Genomic DNA, 20,600 nt, shown 5'->3' with positions numbered 1-20,600 from the left:
AATCTTGATTCTTCCAACCCAAGAATATGGTATATTTCTCCATCTGTTTGTATCGTCTTTAATTTCTTTCATCAGTGTCTTACAATTTTCTGCATATAGGTCCTTTGTCTCCTTAGGTAGGTTTATTCCTAGGTATTTTATTCTTTTTGTTGCAATGGTAAATGGGAGTGTTCTCTTAATTTTTGTTCTGATTTTTCATCATTAGTGTATAGGAATGCAAGAGATTTCTGTGCATTAATTTTGTATTCTGTTACTTTACCAGATTCATTGATTAGCTCTAGTAGTTTTCTGGTAGCATCTTTAGGATTCTCTATGTATTGTATCATGTCATCTGCAAACAGTGACAGCTTTACTTCTTCTTTTCTGATTTGGATTCCTTTTATTTCTTTTTCTTCTCTGATTGTTGTGGCTAAAACTTCCAAACTTGCATTTGTTTTGATGTTGGATAACACATATTACCAGAACGAATTTGCCCATTTCATTTTATCAGAAATGACAATTATGTCAAAATTTAGTTTTCCCTCATTTTATTTATGTTCTTTACATTTTTATGTATTTATTGGACACCTTGAAATATTGTCAGGAAAATTTTATTTGAATGAGTAAAGTGACTTAGAATTGGGATAGAAAACTAAGTAAGTGTTGAAATTTGGGGAGTTGGGGAAAGAAAATTCCTAATTTAAGTAGAATGCAACAGGTTGTTTAAAGTCTAAAAGGATTAATTCACAACCCCCATATCTGCAGAAAAAAACAATCCAAAAAAAAAATCCCACCAATTTCAACCTTTGCGCCTCATGCTGAGAAACTGCATGGTGGATAGAGAAATCTTAAGCTGGGATACTCCAGTTGGGTTTGGGACAGGCTTGTCCTAAAACTCCTTCTCCCCTCATACTATCAGCTCTACAGCTCAGAAATCTCATCTTCTAGCAGGTATTCCTTAAATACATGCCATATATACTGGATGTATCAATGAGCTACTTCCTGTTGAGGTGCCAAGATGATGAAACACTTCCTCAAGTCCAATTACAGTCCCTAACCCAGAGGACACTCCCATAAAGAGAACGCATGAATCACTGCCTAGCATATTAAGAACATAGGCTGAGACTTCCCTGGTGGCGCAATGGTTAAGAATCCACCTTCCAATGCAGGGGACTCCAGTTCCATCCCTGTTCAGGGAACTAAGATCCCACATGCTGCGAGGCAACTAAGCCCATGCACTGCAATTACCGAGCCTGTGTTGCTCTAGAGCCCGCATGTTCCAAAGCCCACATGCTCTAGAGGCCATGTGCCACAACTAGAAAGAAGCATGTGCCCCACAACAAAAGAACCCGCGTGCCACAATGAAAACCCGATGCAGCTAAATAAACAAATATTAAAAAACAAAAAAAGAACATAGGCTTGGTTTACTGCTTACTGCCTGTGCAACTTCAGCAAATTATATAACCTCTCTCAATCTCAGTTTATCCTCTGCAAAAACTAGGAGATACCAAATATTGTAGTTGTTTACTTACTATCTATCAGCACCACCCCTACTTCCTTGCCCACAGAAACTCATTTTGACCTGGGCAGCAATATGCCCAACTAAAAATACACTCCTTCCCAGACTTCCACACAGTAATGTGGTAACCATTTGAAACCGTTCTGGACAATAAAAGTTAGACAGTATCATGGTTTGAGAAAAACTATTTATTTATGGCTGCATTGGGTCTTCATTGCTTTGTGTGGGTTTTCTCAAGTTGCAGTGAGTGGAGGCTACTCTTCACTGTGGTTCGCAGGCCTCTCATTGCAGTGGCTTCTCTTGCTGTAAAGCACAGGCTCTAGGTGTGCGGGCTTCAGTAGTTGTGGCATGTAGGCTCAGTAGTTGTGGCACACAGGTTCAGCCACTCCACGGTATGTGGGATTCTCCCAGACCAGGGCTCGAACCCATGTCCCCTGCATTGGCATGCGGATTCTTAACCACTGTGCCACCAGGGAAGTCCCTGAGAAAAACTTTTTAAAGGGGACATATTCAGCTGGCATGTCCTTTTTCAGTCTTTCACCCTCTCCCCTTCTTCCTACCTAGACCATAAGTATGAGGCTGAATGTGCAGCAGAAAACTGACCATGAAGCAGTAAGCAAGGAGACAAAGGCTTACATATTAAAAATGGCAGAAGGAAAAATGGGAGAACGCTGGTGTAGAGAACAATATTCGTGTTCTGCTCAAATCTTAAGTTTCTTTATACTGGATTCTTTGGTACCATACACCCACACCACCACCACCACCACCACTTTCTGTGTGCTTTCAATATCCAGCACTTGCATCACTTCTTACAAAGACTACACTTATAGTACTGATGCTGCTTTTCTCTCTTGCACAGAGAGATAAAAGTTTCTGTGAGTTTGCATTCCTTCCACCAGCCTTATAAAGCTCCTGAAAGCCCAGCTCCCTTGTTTTGGGTGAAACAACTCTGTCTTAAATTTCACTCAAAAATTCCCCTACAGGGTTCATGTGGAAGCTACTCTCTGCTGGACTTCAGCATGAGATCACATTCTTGTTTAGATCCCTGTCCATCCCTGCCCTACCCAACTCCCATAGCAGTATTTCTTGGGAACACTTCCTTAGTAAATCACATGCTGATAAATCCCTTAATCAGAATCTACTTCTGGGGAAACTAATGTAAGACTCCAGGTCACACGTGACATTTTTTTTGCTGCCATACTAGTCTTGTAGTGTTAACTGCAGACTTTCTTGTTGAGAGAGAAAAATAAAACCATGTTTGCTTAAGCTAATGGTGGGTTTTCTGTTGAATGTGGCTTAAAGCAAACTCATCCATAGAAGAGGTGATGGTAATACCTGCTTCTTAGGACACTGATAAGAATTGCCTTGCACATTGCAACCACTCAGTGAATGTTTGTTTAGAAAGACAGGCAAACCCAAGAACAATCTTTCTTAGGTATAATTGGAATATAGAAAGGCACAATCAAATCCCTCCATGACTTTAAGAAAAAACCTCTAAGAATAAAGTGTGACGGTCGGGGTGGGGGTGGAATCAGAATGGATGTGATCTTACAGGTATAGAAGTAATCCACTAAGTTCATAGGGGTTTATTTGAGTATACTTCTTAACCTACAAATAAGTTACATATAGTCTTTAATATACATCAAATATTACATTATAAATATAAAAAGATTTAAAAGCAAAAATGAAAGAATGACTCATATTCCTTCAAAAAAATCATTGGATAAGAGCATAGATGTTCCAAAATATAGAAATGGGATAACTAAAAAAATTTATAATAATTTATTAATATTAAATTGATCAGAAAAACAATAGAGAAATCAATGAAAACAAAAGCTCGATATTGCAGAAAAATCAATAAAATGGATAAATCTTTTACCAGCTTGATTAGGAAAAAAATGATGATACAAATTACCAACATCAAGAGTAAGAGAGTTGTCATCAGTATAGATTCTAAAGATATTAAAAGGATAAAAAAGGGAATATTATGGACAATACTTGGCAATTTTAATAAAAATAGACAGATTACTTGAAAGATACAAACTATCAAGACTTACTCAAGAAGAAACAGACAATATGAATGGCCCTATATTGATTTACTCAATATTCTGTAATGGCCTATATGGGAAAAGAATCTTAAAAAGAGTGGATATATGTGTATGTATAACTGATTCACTTTGCTATACACCTGAAACTAACACAACATTGTAAATCAACTATAGTCCAATAAAATTTTTTTTAAAAGTGAATCTGTAGTTTAAAATCTTCTCATTAAAAACTCCAGTCTTCATTGTTGAACTCTTCCAAATATTTAAGGAAGAAATATCAATTCTAAACAAACTCTATCAAAAAATTGAGGGAATTCTGTTGAACTAATTCTATGCAGCAAGTGTTACACTAAAAACCAAAGACATTGAAAACTACAGACCAATAGTTTTCATGAACAAAGATAAAAGAATACTAAATAAAATTTTAGCAAATCAAACCCAACAATACAGAAAAAGGATATATAATACATACAAAGGATACACACACACAAACATATATTTAAAAGATATAAAAATGCATCATGACCAAGTGGGGTTTATCCCAGGAATACAAGGTTGGTTAAATATTCAAAAATCAATCAATGTAATTTACCACATTAACAAATTAAAACAGAAAAATAATACGATGATGTCGATAGATGCAGAAAAAGCAGTTCAAAATCTAATATCCATTCCTAATAAAAGCACTCAATAAACTAGAAATAAAAGGGAAATTCTAAACATGATAAAGGGCATAGACCAAAGCACACTTACAGCTAACATCATAATTAATGGTAACAGACTGAATAAGATCAAGAGCAATGAACGGATGTCCACTCTCACCACCTCTTTTTTTCTTTTTCTCTCACCAGTTGTATCTAGCATTTTACTGGGGCTTCTAGTCATTGCAATAAGGCAAGACAAAGAAATAAATAATACAGACTGCAAAACAAAAAGTAAAACTGTCTTTATTTAAAATAACATAATCATCCATGTAGAAAGTCTGATGTAATTTGCAAAGAAGCTAATAGAACTATAAATTGAGTTTAACAAAGATCCAGGTTGTTACAATACACAAAAATCACTTTTATTTCTATATAATATAATAACAAAAGACAACTGGAAATTTAAATCTTTACCATTTATAATACAATTAAGTATTTTAAAGTACTTAGGGATAAATCTGACAAAGATGTGCAAGACCTGTTCACTGAAAACTACCAAGCACAAATGAGAGAAATTAAAGAAGACCTAAATAAATGGAAAGACATACCTTGTTCAGGGGTCAGAAGATTCAATATGGTTAGATGTCCATTCTCCTGAGGTTGATATATGTTTCGTGCAATCCCAATCAAAATCCCAATCTGATTTTAAAATTTACATAGACATTCTGAGGACCTAGAATAGCCAAAACAATTTCTAAAAAGAAAAACAACACTAGAGGTCTCTACTACTTGCTTTCAAGACTTATTATAAAGCTACATTTATGTTAAGAGTGTGGTATTTCCATAAAGATAGACAAAGTCATCAGTGGAACAGCATAGATAGTTCAAAAATAGACTCAACTATATATACACAACAGATTATTCCCAAAGATGCGAAGTCAATTCAATAGCAAAAAAAAAAGGTGATCTTTTCAACAAATGGCGTTGGAACAATTGCATATCCATATGCAAAAAACAAAAATGAAAGAAAGAACGAAAAGAAAAAAACCATTAAACTTCAAGCCATACCTTGCACTATATATGAAAACTCAAGACGAATCACAGACATAAAAAGTAAAGTGTAAAACTATAAATCTAGAAGAAAACATAAGAGAAAATCTATGTGACACTGGGTTAAAGATTTTTTATATAGGATATCAAAAATATGATCCATAAAATTTTAAAATTTGATATTTTGGAATTCATCAAAATTAAAAACTTCTGCTCTTAGAAAGATGGTGTTAAAAAGAGTGAGAAGACAAGCCAAAGACTATAAGAAAACATTTGCAAAACATGTATTTGCTAAAAGACATATCTAGACTATATGAAGAACTCTTAAAACACAGTAAGAGGGCTTCCCTGGTGGCGCAGTGGTTGAGAGTCCACCTGACGATGCAGGGGACGCGGGTTCGTGCCCCGGTCCGGGAAGATCCCACATGCCGCGGAGCGGCTAGGCCCGTGAGCCATGGCCGCTGAGCCTGCGCGTCCGGAGCCTGTGCTCCGCAAAGAGAGAGGCCACAACAATGAGAGGCCCGCGTACCGCAAAAAAAAAAAAACAAAAACACAGTAAGACACAGTGATGTCAGCATTATGGTAGTATGAGACAGTCCCTTTACCTCTCCCCTTCTATCTATAACTAGTAAAACACGCATAATTTAACAAAGGCTCTGCTGCCCAACACATCAGGATGCTGGAGAGATCCACACGTTTGTACATCTAAAGGTGGGTGGATATGAACTCATAGAACAGACAGAACTGGGGGAAGAGTGGAGGCAGTACAGCTATCCTGGTCCTCCTGGATGGTGGCTGAGCCTGCAGCCCCAGAGAACCTGATAGCAGCAACAGAGGTGGTGCACACAACTCTGGGCTCTAAGCCGCAGCAGCACCCACATCCACAGGCAACTGGGCAGCAGTAGCATCAGGGCCCACAATCTAGTTCTTACCACCACAGTGGCACCCATGACTCCAGTCACCCATGAACATGACAACTCCAGAAGTGGTAGAGGGAACCATAATCCTGGCTTGTCCCAAATTTCCCCCTCTCCCTGCCACAGTGACAGTGCCCACAACCCAGGTGAACCTGGACACAGCAGAGCCACCCACCATTCTGGTGCCCCCAGCAGCAACGCCAGAAATAGCACTGACACCAGCAACAAGACACCAGTGACCCCAGGAGCACAAGTAGCAATAACAAGGGCACTGGTAACACCTCTGATAGAGGTGGTAGAGGGAGCAAAGTGCTGATTCTCAAATATAGCTAGAGCCAGCTCAAGCAAGAGAAACCTAAAACTTGTGCTATAGCACCACCTAGTAAAAAACAAAAGGAAGGACTTAATTACCAACCCGTTGAAAAATTAAAATCAAATTGAACAAAAGCTCTACCTAAACAAGAAAGATGTTCACTACTTCAAGTACACCACAGAGGAACAAGTCATCAAGCACCATGAAAAAACATAGTGACATGATATTTTAAAAAGAAAATGAAAGAGGGAGGGGATATGGGGATATATGTATACATATAGCTGATTCACTTTGTTATACAACAGAAACTAACACAACACTATAAAGCAATTATACTCCAATAAAGATGTTAAAAAAAAAAAAGAAAAGAAAATGACAATTCTCCAGAAACCAAACTTAAAATCTTGAAAGACTGTGAGGACAAGATAGCAGAGTAAAAGGACCTTGAGCTCACCTCTTCTCATGAACACACCAAAATCACGACTAACTGCTGAACAACCATCGATTAAAAGGACTGGAATCTACAAAAAAAAAAGGTATTCTACATCCAAAGACACAAAGAAGAAACCACAAGACAGTAGGAGGGGTGCACTCTTGATATAATCAAATTCCATACCACACAGGTGGGTGACCCACAACCTGGAGAATAATTATATTGCAGAAGTTCTCCCACAGGAGTGAGAGCTCTGAGCTACATGCCAGGATTCCCAGCCTAGGGGTCCAGAATTGGGAGGAGGAGCTCCCAGAGCATTTGGCTTTGAATGCCAGCAGTTGATTGCAGGAGCTCCACAGGACTGGAGGAAAGAGTGACTCCACTCTTAAGAGCACACACAAGGTCTCACATGCACCAAGACCCAGCGCAAAAGTAGTGACTCCATAGGAGTCTAGCCCAGACCTACCTGCAGGTCTTGAAAAGTCTCCTGGGGAGACAGGGGATGGCTGTGTCCCTCTCTGGGGTCAAAAGAGCTGGTGGTGGACACAGCAAGGACCTAAATGACCTCTGACTAAATGCAGACATTTTGGTTCCTTGGCATGGAGACCTGGCCCCACCCAGTAGCCTGTAAGCTCCAGTGCTAGGACACCTAAGGCCAAACAACCAATAAGGTGGGAACACAAGCCCACCCATCAGTAGACAGGCTGCCTAAAGACTTCCTGATCCCACAGCCAGCCTAAGACATGCCCCTTGACACTGCCCTGCCCACCAGAGGGCCAAGAAACAGCTCTACCCACCAGTGGGCAGGCATTGACTCCTCCCACCAGGAAGCCTGCACAAGCCTGTAGACCAGCCTCACCCACCAGGGGGCAGACACCAGAAGGAAGGAAACTCCAATCCTGCAGCCTGTGGAACTGAGTCCACAAACACAGGTCAGAACCTACCCTGGAACCAGCTGGTCCCTGGCTCTTGGGTGATGAGAGGGGAGTGTACTTCTGGGACACACAGGATGGCCCCTACAGAAGGCCACTCCAAGGTTGAGAAATGTAACCAAGGTACTACATACATAAAAATACAAATAGAAATTCAAAAATGAGATGGCAAAGGAATATGTTCCAGACAAAGGAACAAGATAAAACCCCAGAAGAACAACTAAGTGAAGTGGAGATAGGCAACCTACCTATGAAAGAATTCCAAGAAATGGCTACAAAGATGATCCAAGAACTCATAAAAAGAACAGATGCACAGATTGAGAAGTCACAAGAAGTTCTTAGCAAAGAGATAGAAAATATAAAGAACAACCAAACAGAGTTGAAGAATACAATACTGAAATGAAAAACACACTAGAAGGAATCAATAGCAGAATGAATGAGGCAGAAGAATGAATCATTGAACTGGAAGACACAGTGGTGGATATCACTGTTATGGAACAGAATAAAGAAAAAAGAATGAAAAGAAATGAGGACAGTTTAAGAGACATCTGGGACAACAGCAAACACACCAATATTCACATTATAGGGGTCCCAGAAGGAGAAGAGGGAGAGAAAGAGGCTGAGAAAATATTCAAAAAGATAAACAGTCACCCAAGTCCAGGAAGCACAGAGTCCCTTATAGAATTAACCCAAGGAGGAACACACCAAGACACATACAAATCAAATTGACAAAAATTAAAGACAAAGAGAAAATATTAAAAGCAACAAGGAAAAAGCAGCAAATAACATACAAGGGAATCCCCTTAAGACTATCAGCTGATTTTTCAGCAGAAACTCTACAGGCCAGAAGGGAGTGGAAAAATATATTTAAAGTGATGAAAGGGAAAAAGCTACAACCAAAAATACTCGACCCAGCAAGGCTCTCATTCACATTTGATGAGAAATCAAAAGCTTTACAGACAAATGAAAGCTTAAAGAATTCAGCACCACGAAACCAGTGTTATGACAAATGCTAAAGGAACTTCTTTAAGTGGAAAAAAAAGGCCACAACTAGAAACAAGAAAATTACAAAATGGGAAAGCTCACTAGTAAAGCAAACATACAGTAAGGGTAGGAAATCATGGACACACAAATGTGATATCAAAACCAGTAATCATGAGATCCTCTGGCACAAATGCTGGATACCTGAAATGCAATTGAAATTAAGAGAACAGCAACCTAAAACAATCATGTATACATATAGACTGCTAGAGCAAAACCTCATGGTAACCACAAAAATCTATAATAGATAATACACACAAAAAAGAAAAAGGAATCCAAACACAATATTAAAGATAGTCATAAATCACAAGAGGAGATAACAAAAGAGGAAAGGAATAAAAAAAAAACCTACAAAAACAAATCCAAAACAATTAACAAAATGGCAATAACAACATACATATCAATAATTACCTTAAATATAAATGGATTAAATGCTCCAATCAAAAGACATAGACTGGCTGAATGGATACAAAAACAAGACCCATAAGGATGCTGTCTACAAGAGACCCACTTCATATCTAGAGACACATACAGACTGGAAGTGTGGGGATAGAAAAAGGTATTCCATGAAAATGGAAATCAAAGGAAGCTGAAGTAGTGATACTCATATCAGACAAAATAGACTTTATTTGTCTGTTTGTTTGTTTTTTGGCCACTGTGCAGCTTGGGGGATCTTAGTTCACCAGCTAGGCATTGAACCCAGGCCATGCAGTGAAAGCACCAATTCCTAACCACTGGACCACAAGGGAATTCCCCAAAATAGACTTTAAAATAAAGACTGTTACAGGAGACAAAGAACAAAACTACATAATGATCACAGAGTCAATCCAAGAAGAAGATATAACACTTGTAATAAACATATATGCACAGAACATAGGAACACCTCAATATATAAGGCAAATGTTAACAGACATAAAAGGATAAATTGACAGTAACACAATAATAGTGGGAGACTTTAACACTTCACTTACATCAATAGACACATCATGCAGACAGAAAATCAATAAGGAAACACAGGCCTTAAAAGACACATTAGACCAGATGGGCTTAGTTAATATTTATAGAGCATTCCATCTGAAAGCAGCAGAATACACATTCTTTCAAGTTCACGTAGACTATTCTCCAGAATAGATCACATGCTGGGTCACAAAAGAAGTCCTGGTAAATTTTAAAAAACTGAAATCATATCAAGCATCTTTTCCAACCACAGTGCTATGAGATTGGAAATCAACTACAAGGAAAAAAAACTTCAAAAAACACAAACACGTGGAGGCTAAGCAATAAGCTACTAAACAACCAATAGATCACTGAAGAAATCAAAGAGGAAATTAAAAATACTTAGAGACAAAAGAAAATGAAAACACGACAATACAAACCCTATGAGATATGGGAAAAGCAGTTCTAAGGGGGAAATTTATAGCAATACAGTCTTACCACAGGAAACAAGAAAAATCTCAAATAAACAACGCAACCTTACAGCTAAAGAAGAACAAACAAAAGCTAAAGTTAGTAAAAGGAAAGAAATCATAAAGATCAGAGCAGAAATAAATGAAATAGAGACTAAGAAAAGAATAGAAAAGATCAATGCAAGTAAAAGCTGGTTCTTTGAAATGATAAACAAAATTGATAAACCTTTAGCCAGACTCATCAAGAAAAAAGGGAGAGAGCCCAAATCAATAAAATCAGAAATGAAAAAGGAGAAATTACAACTGACACCACATAAATACAAAGGATTTTAAGACACTACTATGAGCAGCTATATACCAATAAAATGGACAACCTGGAGGAAATGGACAAATTCTTAGAAAGGTACAATCTCCCAAGACCAAACCAGAAAGAAATAGAAAATATGAACAGAATAATCACAAGTACTGAAATTGAAACTGTGATTTAAAAACTCCCAGCAAACAAAAGTGCAGGACCAGATGGCCTCACAGGCGAATTCTATCAAACATTTAAAGAGGAGAGACACTCAAGATGGCAGAAGAGTAAGACGTGGAGATCACCTTCCTCCCCACAAATACACCAGAAATACATCTATACGTGGAGCAACTCCTACAGAACACCTACTGAATGCTGGCAGAAGACCTCAGCCTTCCCAAAAGGCAAGAAAATCCCCACGAACCTGGGTAGGGCAAAAGAAAAAACAGAGACAAAAGAATAGGGATGGGACCAGCACCACTGGGAGGGAGCTGTGAAGGAGGAAAAGTTTCCACACACTAGGAAGCCCCTTCACTGGCAGAGACCGGGGGTGACGGGGGGAAAGCTTCAGAGACATGGAGGACAGCATAGCAACAGGGGTGCAGAGGTCAAAGCTAAGAGATTCCCGCACAGAGGATTGGTGCTGACCAGCACTCACCAGCCTGAGAGGCTTGTCTGCTCACCAGCCAGCCAGGACGGGTGGGGGCTGGGAGTTGAGGCTTGAGCTTCGGTTATATCCCAGGGAGAGGACTGGGGTTGGCTGCGTGAACAAAGCCTGAAGGCGGCTAGTGCACCACAGTTAGCCGGGAGGGAGTCTGGGAAAAAGTCTGGAACCACTTAAGAGGCAAGAGTCCATTGTTTCATGGTGCGTGAGGAGAGGGGATTTAGAGCACCGCCTAAACGAGTTCCTGAGAGGGGCGAGAGCCACGCCTATCAGCACAGACACCAGAGATGGGCATGAAACGCTAAGGCTGCTACTGCAGCCACCCAGAAGCCTATGTGCAAGCACAGGTCACTATCCATACCTCCCCTCCTGAAAGCCTGTGCAGCCCGCCACTGCCAGGGTCCCGTGATCCAGGGACAGCTTCCCCAGGAGAATACAGGGCATGCCTCAGCCTGTTGCAACGTGATGGTGGCCTCTGCCGCCACAGGCTCGCCCTGCATTCCGCATCGCTCCCTCCCCCAAGGCATGAGTGAGCCAGAGCCACCTAATCAGCTGCTACTTTAACCCCATCCTATCTGAGCCAAGAAAGGATGCCCTTAGGCACCCTACATGCAGAGGTGGGGCCAAACACAAAGCTGAACGCCAGGAGCTGTGCAAAGAGAAAGGGAAATATCTCCCAGTGGCCTCAAGAGCAGTGGATTAAATCTCCACAATCAACTTGATGTACATTGTATCTGGGGAATACCTGAATAGACAACGAATCATCCCAAAATTGAGGCAGTGGACTTTGAGCAACCATATATTTCTTTTTTCCTTTTTCTCTTTTTGTGACTGTGTATGTTTATGCTTCTTGGTGTGATTTTATCTGTATAGCTTTGCTTTTACCATTTGTCCTAGGGATCTGTCTGTCCATTTTTTGGTATTTTTTCTTTTTTTAGTATAGTTTTTAGGGCTTGTTATCATTGGTGGATTTGTTTTGTGGTTTTGTTGCTCTCTTCTTTCTTTTTTTATTACTTTTTAATATTTTATTTTAAAAACTTTATTTTCTTTTTTTCTTTCTTTTTTTTTTTCTCCCTTTTCTTCTGAGCTATGTGGCTGACAGGGTCTTGGTGCTCTGGCCGGGTGTCAGGCCTGTGCCTCTGATGTAAGAGAGTCGAGTTCAGGACACTGGTCCACCAGAGACCGCCCGGCTCCATGTAATATGAAATGGAGAAAGCTCTCCCAGAGATCTCTATCTCAGTGCTAAGACCCAGCTCCACTCAACGACCAGCAGGCTACAGTGCTGGGCACCCTAAGTCAAACAACTAGCAAGACAGGAACACAACCCCACCCATTAGCAGAGAGGCTGCCTAAAAGCATAATAAGGTCACAGACACTCCAAAACACACCACCAACACAGTCCTGCCCACCAGAAAGACAAGATCCAGCCTCATCCACCAGAAAACAGGCAACAGTGCCCTCCACCAGGAAGGCTTCACAACCCACTAAACCAACCTTAGCCACTGGAGGCAGACACCAAAAACAATGGGAACTATGAACCTGCAGCCTGTGAAAAGGAGACCCCAAACACAATAAGTTAAGCAAAATGAGAAGACAGAGAAACACACAGCAGATGAAGAAGCAACATAAAAACCTACCAGACCAAACAAATAAAGAGGAAATTAGCAGTCTACCTGAAAAAGAATTCAGAGTAATGAGAGTAAAGATATCCAAAATCTTGGAAACAGAATGGGGAAAATACAAGAAACGTTTAACAAGGACCTAAAAGAACTAAAGAGCAAACAAAAAATGATGAACAACACAATAAATGAAATTAAAAATTCTCTAGAAGGAGTCAATAGCAGAATAACTGAGGCAGAAGAACGGATGAGTGACCTGGAGGATAAAATATTGGAAATAACTACTGCAGAGCAGAATAAAGAAAAAAGAATGAAAAGAATTGAGGACAGTCTCAGAGACCTCTGGGACAACATTAAATGCAACTACATTCGAAATATAGGGGTCCCAGAAGAAGAAGAGAAAACGAAAGGGACTGAGAAAATATTTGAAGAGATTATAGTTGAAAACTTCCCTAATATGGGAAAGGAAAGAGTCAGTCAAGTTCAGGAGGCTCAGAGAGTCCTATAGAAGATAAATCCAATGTGAAACACAACAAGACACATATTAAACAAACTACCAAAATTAAATACAAAGAAAAAACATTAAAAGCAGCTAGGGAAAAACAACAAATAACACACAAGGGAATCCCCATAAGGTTAACAGCTGATCTTTCGGTAGAAACACTGCAAGCCAGAAGAGAGGGCAGGACATATTTAAAGTGATGAAAGGGAAAAACCTACAACCAAGATTACTCTACCCAGCAAGGATCTCATTCAGATTTGATGGAGAAATTAAAACCTTTACGAACAAGCAAAAGTTAAGAGAATTCAGCACCGCCAAACCAGCTTTACAACAAATGCTAAAGGAACTTTTCTAGGCAGGAAACACAAATAAAGGAAGGGAACTACAATAACAAAATAAAACCAATTAAGAAAATGGTAATAGGAACATACATATCGATAATTACCTTAACGGTAAATGGATTAAAGGCTCCAACCAAAAGACATAGACTGGCTGAATGGATACAAAAACAAGACCCATATATGCTGTCTACGAGAGACCCACTTCAGACCTAGGGACACATACAGACTGAAAATGAGGGGATGGAAAAGAGATATTCAATTCCAATGGAAATCACAAGAAGGCTGGACTAGCAATTCTCATGTCAGATGAAAGAGACTTTAAAATAAAGACTATTACAAGAGACAAAGAAGGATACTACAGAATGATCAAGGGATCAATCCAAGAAGAAGATATACCAACTGTAAATATTTATGAACCCAACATAGGAGCACCTTAATACATAAGGCAAATACTAACAGCCATAAAAGGGGAAATCGACAGTAACACAATCATAGTAGGGGACTTTAACACCCCTTTTTCATCAATGGACAGATCATCCAAAATGAAAATAAACAAGGAAACATGAGCTTTAAATGACACATTAAACAAGATGGACTTACTTGATATTTATACGACTATCCACCCAAAAACAACAGAATACACTTTCTTCTCAAGTGCTCATGGAACATTCTCCAGAATAGATCATATCTTGGCTCACAAATCAGCCTTGGTAAATTTAAGAAAATTGAAATTGTATCAAGTATCTTTTCTGACCACAACGCTATGAGACTAGATATCAATTACCGGAAAATATCTGTAAAAAATACAAACACATGGAGGCTAAACAATACACTACTAAATAACCAAGAGATCACTGATGAAATCAAAAGGAAATCAAAAAATACTTAGAAACAAATGAAAATGAAAAAACGACGACCCAAAACCTATGGGGTGCTGCAAAAGCAGTTCTAAGAGGGAAGTTTATAGCAATACAATCCTATCTCAGGTAACAAGAAAAATCTCAAATAAACAGCCTAACCTTACACCTAAAGCAATTAAAGAAAGAACAAAAAACAAACAAAGAAACAAAACCCCAAAGTTAGCAGAAGGAAAGAAATCATAAAGATCAGAGCAGAAATAAATGAAAAAGAAATGAAGGAAACAATAGCAAAAATCAATAAAACTAAAAGCTCGTTCTTTGAGAAACAGAATTGATAAACCATTAGCCAGACTTATCAAGAAAAAAAGGGAGAAGACTCAAATCAACAGAAATTAGAAATGAAAAAGGAGAAGTAAAAACTGACACTGCAGAAATACAAAGAATCATGAGAGATTACTACAAGCAACTATATGCCAACAAAATGGACAACCTTGAAGAAATGGACAAATTCTTAGAAAAGCACAACCTTCCGAGAGTGAACCAGGAAGAAACAGAAAATATAAACAGAGCAATCACAAGCACTGAAGTTGAAATTGTGATTAAAAATCTTCCAAATAAAAGCCCAGGACCAGATGACTTCACAGGCGAATTCTATCAAACATTTAGAGAAGAGCTAACACCTATCCTTCTCAAACTCTTCCAAAATATAGCAGAGGGAGGAACACTCCCAAACTCATTCTACAAGGCCACCATCATCCTGATACCAAAACCAGACAAAGATGTCAAAAAGAAAGAAAACTACAGGCCAATATCACTGATGAATATACATGCAAAAATCCTCAACAAAATACTAGCAAAGAGAACCCAGCAGCATATGAAAAGGATCATGCAAAATGATCAAGTGGGGTTTATCCCAGGAATGCAAGGATTCTTCAATATATGCAAATCAATCAATGTGATACACCATATTAACAAAATGAAGGATAAAAACCATATGATCACCTCAGTAGATGCAGAAAAAGCTTTTGACAAAATTCAACACCCATTTATGATAAAAACCCTCCAGAAAGTAGGCATAGAGGGAACTTACCTCAACATAATAAAGGCCATATGTGACAAACCCACAGCCAACATCGTTCTCAATGGTGAAAACCTGAAACAATTTTCACTAAGATCAGGAACAAGACAAGGTTGCCCACTATCACCACTATTATTCAACATAGTTTTGGAAGTTTTAGCCACAGCAACCAGAGAAGAAAAAGAAATAAAAGGAATTCAAATCAGAAAGGAAAAAGTAAAGCTGTCACTGTTTGCAGATCACAGGATACTATACGTAGAGAATCCTAAAGATGCTACCAGAAAACTAATAGAGCTAATCAATGAATTTGGTAAAGTAGCAGAATACAAAATTAATGGAGAGAAATCTCTTGCATCCCTATACACTAATGATGAAAACCTGAAAGAGAAATTAAGGAAACACTCCCATTTACCATTGCAACAAAAAGAATAAAATACCTAGGAATAAACCTACCTAAGGAGACAAAAGACCTGTATGCAGAAAACTATAAGACACTGATGAAAGAAATTAAAGATGATACAAACAGATGGAGAGATATACCATGTTCTTGGATTGGAAGAATCAACACTGTGAAAATGACTATACTACCCAAAGCAATCTACAGATTCAATGCAATCCCTATCAAACTACCAATGGCATTTTTCACAGAACTAGAACAAAAAATTATACAATTTGTATGGAAACACAGAAGACCCCAAGTAGCCAAAGCAATCTTGAGAATGAAAAACAGAGCTGGAGGAATCATTATCCCAGATTTCGGACTATACTACAAAGCTACAGTAATCAAGACATTATGGTACTGGCACAAAAATAGAACTACAGATCAATGGAAGAAGAGAGAAAGCCCAGAGATAAACCCACGCACATATAGCCACCTTATTTTTGATAAAGGAGGCAAGAATATACAATGGAGAAAAGATAGTCTCTTCAATAAGTGGTGCTGGGAAAACTGGACAGCTACATGTAAAAGAACGAAATTAGAACACTCCCTAACACCATACATAAATATAAACTCAAAATGGATTAAAGACCTAAATGTAAGGCCAGACGCTATCAAACTCTTAGAGGAAAACATAGGCAGAACACTCTATGACATAAATCACAGCAAGATCCTTTGTGACCCACCTCCTAGAAAAATGGAAATAAAAACAAAAATAGACAAATGGGACCTAATGAAACTTAAAAGCTTTTGCACAGCAAAGGAAAACACAGATAAGACAAAAAGACAGCCCTCAGAATGGGAGAAAATTTTTGCCAATGAAGCAACTGACAAAGGATTAATCTCCAAAATTTATAAGCAGCTCATGCAGCTCATTATGATAAAAACAAACAATGCAATCCAAAAATGCGCAGAAGACCTAAATAGACATTTCTCTACAGAAGATATACAGATTGCCAACAAACACATGAAAGGATGCTCAGCATCACTAATCATTAGAGAAATGCAGATCAAAACTACAATGAGGTATCACCACACCAGTCAGAATGGCCATCATCAAAAAATCTACAAACAATAAATGCTGGAGAGGGTGTGGAGAAAAGGGAACACTCTCGCATTGTTGGTGGGAATGTACGTTGATACATTCACTATGGAGAATAGTATGGAGGTTCCTTAAAAAACTAAAAATAGAACTACCATATGACCCAGCAATTCCACTACTGGGCATATACCCTGAGAAGACCATATTTCAAAAAGAGTCATGTACCACAACATTCATTGCAGCTCTATTTACAATAGCTAGGACATGGAAGCAACCTAAGTGTCCATCCATGACTGGATAAAGAAGATGTGGCACATATATACAATGAAATATTACTCAGCCATAAAAAGAAACGAAATTGACTTATTTGTCGTGAGGTGGATGGACCTAGAGTCTGTCATACAGAGTGAAGTAAGTCAGAAAGAGAAAAATAAATACTGTATGCTAACACATATATATGGAATCTCAAAAAAAAAAAAAAAAAGAAAGGTTCTGAGAACCTAGGGGCAGGACAGGAATAAGGATGCAGACGTTGAGAATGGACCTGAGGACATGGGGAGGGGGAAGGGTAAGCTGGGACGAAGTGAGAGAGTGGCATAGACTTATATATACTACCAAATATAAAATAGATAGCTAGTGGGAAGCAGCCGCATAGCACAGGGAGATCAGTTCGGTGCTTTGTGACCACCTAGATGGGTGGGATGGTGAGGGTGGGAGGGAGACACAAGAGGGAGAAGATACGGGGATATATGTATATGTATAGCTGATTCACTTTGCTATAAAGCAGAAACTAATACACCATTGTAAAGCAATTATACCCCAATAAACACGTTAAAAAAAATAAAGAAGAATTAACATCTATCCTTCCAAAACTATTCCAAAACATTGCAGAGGAAGGAACACTCCAAACTCATTCAATGAGGCCACCATCACCCTGATACCAAAACCAGACAGAGATACCACAAAAAAGAAAGTTATAGGCCAATATCACTGATGAACATAGACACGAAAATCCTCAGCAAAAAACTAGCAAACTGTATCCAACAGTATATTAAAAGGATCTACACCATGATCAAGTGTGATCAATCCGAGGGATGCAAGTGTTTTTCAATATCTACAAATCAATCTATGTGATATACCACATTAACAAATTAAAGAATAAAAACCGTATAATTACCTCAATAGATGCAGAAAAGATTTTGATAAAAAATTCAACATCCATTTATGATAAAAAAAATAACTCCAGAAAGTGGGCATAGGGGGAACCTACCTCAACATAATAAAGGCCATATATGACAAACCCAAAACCAACATCAAACTCAACAGTGAAAAACTGAGAGCATTTCCTCTAAGACAGCAGTCCCCATCCTTTCTGGCACCAGGAACCAGTTTTGTGGAAGACAATTTTTCCATGGACAGGGGGTGAGGGGGATGATTCAGGTGGTAACTGAGCAATGGAGGGGATGGGTCAAGTGGTAATGTGAGTGATGGGGGGATGCTTCAGATGGTAATGCAAGCAATGGTTCAGGTGGTAATGAGAGAGATGGGGAGCAGCAGATGAAGCTTTGCTCGCTCACCCACTTCTCACCTCCTGCTGTGTGGTCCAGTTCCTTAAAGGCTGTGGACCGGTACCAGTCCATGTCCCGGGGTTGGGGACCTCTGCTCTAAGATCAGGAACAAGACAAAGATAACAACTCTCACCACTTTTATTCAGTATAGTTTTGAAAGTCCTAGAAATAGCAATCAGATAATTAAAAGAAATAAAGGGGATCCAAATTGGAAAAGAAGAATAAAATTGTCACTATTTGCAGGTGACATGATACTATACATAGAAAATCCTAAAGATGCTACTCGAAAAGTATTAGAGGTCACAAATGAATTTGGTAAAGTTGCAGGATACAAAATTAATACCCAGAAATCTGTTATGTTTCTATACATTAACAACAAAAGGTCAGAAAGAGAAATCAAGAAAACAATCCAATTTACCATCACACTAAAAACAATAAAATACCTAGGAATATACCTACCTAAGGAGGCAAAAGAACTGTACTCTGAAAACTATAAGATGCTGATGAAAGAAATCAAAGAAGGCACAAACAAATGAAAAGATATATCATGTTCTTAGATTGGAAGAAGCAATATTGTCAAAATGATTATACCACCCAAGGCAATCTACAGATTCAACACAATCCCTATCAAATTACCAATGGCATATTTCCTAGAACTAGAACAAAAAAATTTTTAATTTGTGTGGAAACAAAGAAGACCCCAAATAGCCAAAGGAATCTTGAGAAAGAAAAACGGAGCTGGGAGAATCAGGCCACCCAGCTTCAGACTATACTACAGAGTTACAGTCATCAGAACAGTATGGTACTGGCACAAAAACAGAAATAAGATCAGTGGAACAGGATAGAAAGCCCAGAAATAAACCCATGTACCTATGGTCAAGTAATCTATGATCAAGGCAAGAACATACAATAGAGAAAAGACAGTCTCTTCAATAAGTGGTGCTGGGAAAACCAGACAGCTACATGTAAAAGAATGAAATTAGAACATTTACTAACACCATACACAAAAATAAACTCAAAATGGATTAAAGTTCTAAATGTAAGACCAGATAACTATAAAACTCCTAGAGGAAAACATAGTCAAGAGACTCTTTGACATAAATTGGAGCAATATCTTTTTGAATCCACCTCCTAGAGGAATGAAAATAAATACAAAAATAAACAAATGGGACCTAATTAAACTTAAAAGCTATTACACACCAAAGGAAACCATAAACAAAACAAAAAGACTACCTACAGAATAGGAGAAAATTTTTGCACACATTGAGACTGACAAGGGATTAATCTCCAAAACATAAAAACAGTTCATGCAGCTCAAAACAAAAAAATAAACAACCCAAAGAAAAAATAGGCAGAAGACCTAAATAGACATTTCTGCAAAGAAGACATACAGATGGCTAAAAAGCATGTGAAAATATGCTCAACATCACTAATTATTAGAGAAATGCAAGAAAAAACTACAGTGAGGTATCACCTCACACTGGTCAGAATGGCCATCATCAAAAAGTCTACAAATAATAAATGTTGGGTTTCCCTGGTGGCGCAGTGCTTAAGAATCCACCTGCCAATGCAGGGGACACGGGTTCGAGCCCTGGTTCGGGAAGATCCCACATGCCACAGAGCAACTAAACCTGTGAGCCACAACTACTGAGCCTGCTCTCCAGAGCCCGCGAGTCACAACTCCTGAAGCCTGGGTGCCTAGAACCTGTGCTCTGCAACAAGAGAAGCCACCGCAATGAGAGGCCTGTGCACCGCAACAAAGAGTAGCCCCTGCTCATTGCAACTAGAGAAAGCCCATGCACAGCAACAAAGACCCAACGCAGCCAAAAATAAATAAATTAAGTAATTTTTTTAAATTAATTAAATAATTAATTAATTTTAAATAATAAATGCTGGAGAGGGTGTGGAGA

Source organism: Phocoena phocoena, chromosome 6 (genome assembly GCF_963924675.1).
Source record: "Phocoena phocoena chromosome 6, mPhoPho1.1, whole genome shotgun sequence".
NCBI lineage: Eukaryota > Metazoa > Chordata > Mammalia > Artiodactyla > Phocoenidae > Phocoena > Phocoena phocoena.
Note: the sequence above shows the minus strand (reverse complement) of the source record.